This window comes from Biomphalaria glabrata, chromosome 14, assembly GCF_947242115.1.
Source record: "Biomphalaria glabrata chromosome 14, xgBioGlab47.1, whole genome shotgun sequence".
Classification (NCBI taxonomy): Eukaryota; Metazoa; Mollusca; class Gastropoda; family Planorbidae; genus Biomphalaria; species Biomphalaria glabrata.
The window spans coordinates 21,547,279-21,556,162 of NC_074724.1; positions in this window are offsets into that span (position 1 = coordinate 21,547,279).

Here is an 8,884-nt window from a genome sequence, read left to right on the forward strand (position 1 = left end):
TTTTTTTTTAAATCAATGTTTGTGCTAGTCTATTAGTACATGGGCACACTCTGCAGGCCTGAATCAGGGCATACATTAAGGAAACTCTTGGTTTGCAGTCTATTTAATTCTTAATTTCATTCTAATTTTCAGTTTTATTTTTTTATTATTTTATCATTCGTCCTTAGACTTTATTGTTTCAGTTTCTTATTTCATTTTTAAAAGATCTATTTTTTTAAAAATATCTTACCTTGACCTTTACCTATCCCTTAGTCCAGTGGTCTTCAACGGGGGCGCTATCGCCCCCATGGGGGTGTTTTCGAGATTTGGGGGGTGCTTGGAGCCAAAGGGGCAGTAGGGGGGCGCTGGGCACAATTTGGGGTGGTAAGGGGGCGCTGGGGGAAAGAAGAAACTTAAGGTGCACTGAAACAAAAGAAATTTAAAGCTGCAAACTATATATAGGCAAGTTATAGTAAACTTGCAAGACCGCACTACAAACAGCGATGTCCTTGCGAACGCCGGTATGGTCAGTATAGAGGGACTAATTTTGGTCCAACAGTTACGCTGGGTAGGGCACGTATCCCGTATTGGAGACGAACGTATGCCAAAGGCAGTCTTTTTTGGTGAGCTAAAAGGTGGTCGACTTAAGAGGCGCCCCACGGAAACGCTTCAAGACCAGCTTAGGCGTCATCTTTCCTTGGCTGACATAGAAGAGAGCACCTGGCTGCATGCGGCTTCGGAACGAGACAGCTGGAGGTCATTCACGAAGGCCTCGGGATACACATTTGAGACCAAAAGAAAATCTAAATCGACCACCTGTGGACAATGGTTATGCTTGCCCTGGATGTGGCAAAATTTGTTGGTCACAGCTGAGACTGCGCAGCTACGGAAAATACTGCATTCCTCACTGATCTTCGGACTCGAAGACTAGCCTCATTATTATTATTATTTAAGAACAGAAACAACGTTAGAAATGGAGTTCGGGAATCCCATTTTCTATTTTAAAATTCTTACTCTTTTGCTGTAATTGTAGGGTATCTAGTGTCCATAGATCTTGCGCGCATAAACGTTATTGATTTGATAAACAAACTAGATAATACGCGTTTTAGATTACAGTTTATTTTTCCTACATGTGTTAATATATTGATATGTAAATGTTAATTGAAAAAAACGTTAAAGCTAACATTCAAATAGAATAATTTTACCTTTTTTTTAAACAAAAAACAACCCAACAAAGTGTTGTTACGACAACTCGCTGGTATGTAATGTGTTAGCTAGCTAGTTGAGTTAGTTGGGTTGCACACTTTATTAGAGCGACAGTGAACGTACATTGTATAGTGACGACATAGACTTTGGGTTAGAGATTAGAATATAGAAACATCGCTGTTAGTGACGGATTAGACTGTGGCCCCTGTATTAAACGTTATTGAATTTTCATCTTGAGTGAACTTAGTCATTGAGTCTGTGTTCCTGTTTGGTATCTGTTACATTCTTGTGGCAGATGTCATAATAAAGAAACTCGCAGTTGTAATACACTCAACAAGGTACGCACGCACTTAGTATGATTTAACATCGTTAGAAATACTTCAACTACATCTGATTTACACATGCATCCGTTACAAATGTCATATTGTTAAGAGTTTTAGTGAATTGCCACTAGATATAAAGTATTCCATGTTCTACTTTGAATGACGGCATTTTCAGATGAGGTTATGAAACCAAGTCGGCTTCACGAACATAGCAATATCCAAAAATAATTTAAGAATATTCATGAATAATTGTAAAAGTCTAAAATTATAACAATATTTAAAAAAAAAAAAAGGAAACCGGCAAAGCAGGATATGTTTTAGTGGCTTCTTAGTAAAATGCATAGCTTTTTTTGTCTTATGATATTGTTACAAATGAACAGTGACAGGTAGAAGTCAATACGTGTGACCCCGGCGAGATGACACAGCAGCAAGTGTTCTCTGGAATCTAGGCGTATAAACAAAGATAGGATGTGACGTGTCCTCACGTGTTGTTCCTGAAGATACTAGCAGTGTTTGTGCAACTTTGGAGGAGCGATCAGGGACTCTATATAAACCTGAGAGTTAATGTGAAAAGTCAGTCGTCGGTACTGTTGTCTACTGTGGGAGACAGTAGAAGAGATGTATACGACTGGATGCAAGTTAACTAGGGTAGAGTTAACTGGAGTGGACTACTGTCGTTAAAGTCTATACAGCGAACTACTGTGGACTTGAGCCGTTACAGTCGATGTAAGACGTGTACGGCTCTGATTCGGTAGAGTTGAGTACGACTTGGTTCAGCTTTGGGAGAGCTGGAGCGACACTGGGAAGTGTGTCAGTGGTCTGTCCTGTGTTCTGGTATGAAGTAGGACTCTTAAGAGCATAAGACATTACTCCCTGTGACTTGATAGCGAAAGTCTAATTATTTGTTGATGCTTATAATAAATAAATACATCGTTTAGTATTGCCTCCTACCTTTTCGTTGAGTTGCCTGCCTTAGAGTTACAACAATATTGTTTGAAAATTGATTAAAACTAAAATATTTTTTTTAAACATATGTTACACAAAAAGACTTTTTTTTTCTGTTAAAGATGAAATTCTATTTCAAAATTGTCTAGTTATGTTGCTTATAAAGACATATAGGGAACCATCAGTGGTTGGACAATGGCTTCATAAGTAATATAAAATAAAGAACATAACTATTCACTATTCACCTTGTGAGTTATGATACACAGTCAACATCTTAAGAAAAGTTTTGCCCGAAATTTCATTTCTATTTGAATCTAATTATAAAAATTGTAAATAACATAGAAACCCATGCCGAAAATGCCCGAAAATAATCTCATCTTTCAACATCTTTGTGAAACAAATAATGAAAAAGGTGTTAGACTTGTTGTAAACTGAAGTTCGCTGCATTTCGAAAGGGGTTTGCTATTGCTCGTTTTGTTCAACGGTTGGCGGTGACTTCAAGCTGGCTAAACAAAATGGTTCTCCATGGTAGGCATCTAACGCAAATGAATGAAACCAACCTTCGAATGCAAGGAAAGTAATGCAATTTCATTGATTATATCATTTTTTCTTTTATTAAGCTATTACATCTATTTGAAAGAGCTTTAAAATCTCACATAAGTTGTGTTGTTTGTTGATAAATTAATTACTGCCTAAGGACATCGATATCTATGCAATTCACATAACAATGCTCTATGAAGAAATGACGATTCGCTTCTAGGATGTAAATACATTTAAAAAAATTAAATATAAATGACAATTTTTATTAAACATCTGTTACCGATATTCAAATAGAGTTGCAAGAAAAAATAGATTTACAAAATTATGTCTTCAGTAGAAAGAATGTTAACATAGGAGCACACCAGAGATGTGGCTGCAATTAAATGTTTCAGTAAAATTCCAAAACTGTGGTCTAAAATGGGATTATTTTTTAGCTTTTCCTTGAACATATATAGTATACCTAGATTTAGTGCTAACAAACTAATAAGCAAAATAAATAAGCAAAGAAATAGACTGTATGTACCCACTAGAGGAGACCTTCGCCTTGCTTTGGCTAATTTAAAGCTTAAAATTTCTAATATTGTCAGACTGCAGGAGGCACAAGGTTCCCTTTAGCTCAATTTCATTTTGTAGTGAATTCAGCAATAATAATGTTTATATTAAAAATAAAAATAAATGTACAATTAAACCTGAAATAAACTTATATATACTATATCTAGACTGGACATGGAGACTTTTTAACACTACAAAACATGTGAAAATGTTTTAGAAAGTTGGATCAAGGCGTTGTTTTGTAAAGTAGTTAAAAGAAGTAAGTGCCATTTTTTTCAACCCTAACCTATGTAACATGATTTAATTTTTAGATCTAGATCTAGTAAAATAATAAAAATAAGAATACCCTCGTCTCATAATTATTATTTTGCAATTTTTAGATACATAATCTTCTTTATCAGAAGACTGAATGCAACACTAAATCCAACTTTCTACACAATGTTCACGATCAGTCGCGGATAAGAATTTATTTCCGGTTTCCAGTCTAGTAGTAGATATATAAGTCTATGAGAAGGCCCTAATATTCCAAAATTTTAAAGGGGAGTATTCTTAGGATTTGAAAGAAAATCATGAAAATCAGATTTTTTTGTGTGTAATGACAGCAAATTATTTGAAAGAATTTAAAGAAAGAATTTAAATTTTCTTTCCGTCTTTTGCGCCTTTCATAAGGGCGTTTCTTTGAGTCTCAAATGTTTGTTCCGCTGCTTTTGTGAGAGCTCTCCTACTGTCTCTCTCAGAGGCCATCTGCTACCAGAGAATGCTGCCAGATACTTTCCTCTATCCCAGTAAGGGCATCTTTATAGCGGTTACGGGGGGCACCTCTGTAACTCCGTCCTACTCTAAGCTCACCAAAGAAGATCGCCTTTGGCATGCGGTCGTCTCCTATGCGGGATAAGTTTGATTGACAGCATAAAAATTAATAAATAGATGATATTTTGTTAAAATTTGTCTTCTCACGCTTCTTTATACCTGTTTTTCTTAGCTGCGCTGGCGGATTTTTTAAAATAAAAAATACGAAAAGGGGGGGGGGGGTGTTAGGTAAAACAAAAAGGTTGATGACCACTGCGCCTTAGTTTGTTGGACCGTTGGGGCACCAAGCAAGACTCGTTGACCGTCTTTCTCCATTCCTCCCTGTCTTTTGCCTTAGTTAGAACCTCTTTCAATGGCATTCTTGTATGTTGTCCTCCCATCGCTTTCTCTGTCTGCCTCTTCTTCTTTTCCTGGTACTGTTCCCTGGAGGAAGGTCTTTGCGAGCCCCGAAGATCTTGTAATATGGCCATAGATTTTAAGCTTGCGTTTTTTTACTCTAGTTAGCAGGTCGTCATGGGGTCCGATCACATCAGTAACCCTGTTTATAATCTCTTGGTTTGTGATGCGGTCTTTGAATGTGATACCTAGGATCCTTCTGTAGCATCTCAATTTCATTGCTAGGATCCTCCTCTCTAGTTCTGCAGTCAGCGTCCAAGACTCACAAGCATATAAAAATGTGGCCATGGCCAGGGAGCGCATCAGTCTGATTTTGTTACGAATCTCACTATCCAGGCTCTCTAAAAAACAGCCAATACTGTACAATTAACAACACATTCACTGTACAACTATCTCTCCGAAAACACCGTACCGCCGTATCAACCCTTGCACTGCCTCTACGTCTCGTTCCGGGCTTGCACTGGGTTCAACAGTTCAGGACTGACTTCACACACTAGGCTCGTTGTGTCGGACTCGATCGCAGACCAAGATCAAGACGCCGTTCGTCTCAACTGTACTTGACAGCACTCCGAACTGAACCTTCGTAATGCTCCGTACAGAACCACACCGTTGAACTGTGCTGGACTGTATTGAACCGGGCTGTAGTGGACCTTCTGTCGTGAACCTCCTTTCTGAACCTCGCTGTATTGAGCCCCTTTTCTCGACCGTCTTGACTGCGACACCTCCGCTCTTATATAGGGTGCCTACTGGCCTTCTCGAACCGGACAGAACGTCGTTCGACCATTCTGGATGGTCAGATGACTACATTCCTCGTGACGCTCCTGAGCTCTGTTCACGACGGCGATCCTTCCCGAACCGTCCTGTTGACACTCGACTCGGCTGACCGTCGTAACTCGTCACGGTTGACCGCTCGTCTAGCGCTGGCCTGGGGCTGACTACACTCACACCACTACCCCCATCTGTGCCACCACCAGGTTTATAACAATATGTTGTTCCGGTTTTTTTAAATGTAAACAGCCTATAAATGCTAAATGAAAATCTCTACACCGACTCATATTTCATTTACTATAAAGTTGTTGCGGAAATTGTTATGTTAACAATAAATTTTGTCAAATGATTGTTGAAATCACAACATTGACTTACATGACACTTATATTCTTGGACAATATAGTTTAATTATCGATATCAAATTGTTCGGTATTTTCAACTTAAAACAAATGTATGTCAAATGCCTTTTTTTTTTAAATATCGACAATAGGTTGTTCAGGATTTTATGATAATTTAAAAGTAATTTACTATAAATGATTATTGAAAATATATTTTTAGCGGCTCCCGAAAGGGGAAAAAACCGCTATTAGGTTTGTTAGACTTATTTTACATTTAATTTTATTGCTGAAACATAGTAAAAGTTTTTTAATCACTAAATAATGTTCCGGATTTTGATTTGAAAAAGAAATCGACCTACGTTACTTTAATTTCCTTACAAATCCTCGCCAAAATTTTTCCGAATTTTATATAAAAAATCTACTAGCGCCAAATAACTGTTGAAATCCTTTTTCTAATAAATAAAACACATATTCTCCTCATTTACAATATGTACCATGTGGGATTTTTTATGAAAAACATTTTAACTCTATTTATTTAAAATCGCACTTCTATCTTACACTACATTTAATTTTCAAGCTAAAACGTTACAAAATCTAATTTTATCTTAATATTAAGTTCCGGATTTTTAAGGAAAACAACTTCCTAACACCAAAGTATGGTATGAAAATCTCTCCACAAGGCTATGGTAAATCTAATTTTCATACTAGATCATCCCAAAAATTTAATTAACGGTGTTTGATTTATCTGAGATTCTCTCTCTATCTCTCTCTCTCTATATATATATATATATATATAAATGCATCCGAAACAATCTACTATAGATACTTAAAACTATTGCGATGTTTTTGGAAGGAAAATTAAAGGATAATCAGATTTCAATAGCTTTTAGTCTTCTTTTTTTCGCTATAAACATGATGAACAGACAAAGTGACAGATAAAACGCACAGAAAATGCGGTTTTTATCCTGATGTATATATATATCTATATCATACATTTTTAAATGAAATACTATACGAACTCAGTTTCCTCTAAATCTATGTACCCTCGTTAGCTCTCTCTCTCTTGTGTTAATAAAAACATTTGTAGTCTAACTTTATAATAGGCCGTGTGACGTCATGGAATTTTTTTCCTTTGATATCATATGGAATAAGTTCTTTAAATGAAATGTAATTAAGAATTCGATGCACTAATGTTTATTAAACCTCGCCAACGTTCTCGTATCTAGGCTTTTTTATTTTACGTAAATCTTATCTAAATTACATCCAAATTATTCCAAATTTAGATCTTAGATCTAGGAGATATATATATATATCTTAAGAAGTCCAACCTAGATGATGAAGTAGACTTCCGTGTTGCTCGTGCCAGTTCTGCTTTTAGCAGACTTCAAAGATAAGTTTGGCAACGGAGAGGACTCAGCATATCCACAAAACTGAAAGTCTACAGTGCTGTATTTCTCCCGTCACTCCTATATGCATCAGAGTCCTGGACCCTATATTCCCACCACACCAAAAAGCTAAACTCCTTCCATCTACGCTAAGGAGTATCTATAAGGTGCGTTGGTCCAACCAAATACCTCACACAGAAATCTTAAAGCTGTCCAACATGTACAGTATCAATGCGACAGTAAAAAGGTCCCAACTTCGATGGACGGGACATGTAGTCCGCATGCCAGACAAACGCCTTCCCAAAAGACTTCTGTACGGGGAGTTGTGTGCAGGAAAGCGCTACCATGGAGGACAATACAAGCGCTACAAAGACACTCTCAAGAGCTCCTTCAAGGAATGCGATATCGACATTCACGACTAGGAAGCACTAGCTCTCAATTGATCCTCGTGGAGTGAAGCTGTGAGTCTCGGAGTCTCGAGATTTGAAGCAAGAAGAGTGGCCAGGGTGAAAGAGCGCCGAACAAACAAAAAGTTGAGAAGCAACTGACCTAGCCTACCCATGTCACGTTTGAGGCCGGCTTTTTAAAGCGAGGATTGGACTTAACAGTTGTCTACAAGTCCACGAAGGAGGAGCAATACTTATCTTAAGAGTGCTAAATCAGAAGTTTAGTTTAGGTAGATCTTCATCCTTATGAAAATGAAAATGCCAATAGCTTTGTGGGTAACTGTGCTGGGACATCGAGGAGACGTTGCAGAAGTACAAGCACGAAACCTGTTCTTTTCTATTTTTATTTTTCATTACAAAACAATGCCAAAAGATTATCTAAAATCGCTCGTTTGACATATTGTACACATTCGGTAGTTGTCATGCCGAAATGTGTAATATATTTCTTTATCAATAATAGGCAATTAGTTTTTTATTAAGCGGACTGGCCTAATTATTTCAACGGTTCCAAGTTCATAGCCGCTCTTTGCCATCCCCGTCTTCCAGCGGGAGGTTTGATTTATATTTATGATTTATATTATCTTTAACTTAGGAGGAACATCCGAAGCATGTAAAATATTTACGGAAAAAACATTTTTCCAACGCGAAATTGGTCTTTAAAACATTATTTCTTATGACAATCAAAACAAAAACACGTCTTGAATATTCCTTGCAAATAGGCGGATCCTCTAAGGATCCGACGGAGGCTGCCTCTGAGCTTGTGTGATAACAAATTCTCTTTGTAATCTTGTTTTTTGTTGTTGTTGTTGTTTTTTTGTTTTGCATTTGTCTGAATCTAAAATTCGACTTTCTCGGCCATTAATATCTGACTCACCTAATGTCTCCTTCGAGTTGTAACATAAATACTCCTTGAGTTTTATTGAATGTAAAACTTCTAAAAGTGTGTGGCTGAGAACGAGAGCTTTCTATTAGAGGATGCCAAAAAAATGTGCACTATTATTGTAATGCCCTGGCTGTTCCACTGATAGTATCAGACGTGGTTGTTGTGGAGAGGCGTTTTACTGTCTACAAAAGAAGTGTTTGTATTTTGTGTGTGTGTGTGTAAGGGGATATGATGCAGACAGACGAGAAAACTAGAACTAATATTTATACTTTAGATTAGGGGATTTTATTTATCTCACATATACAAAGATTTA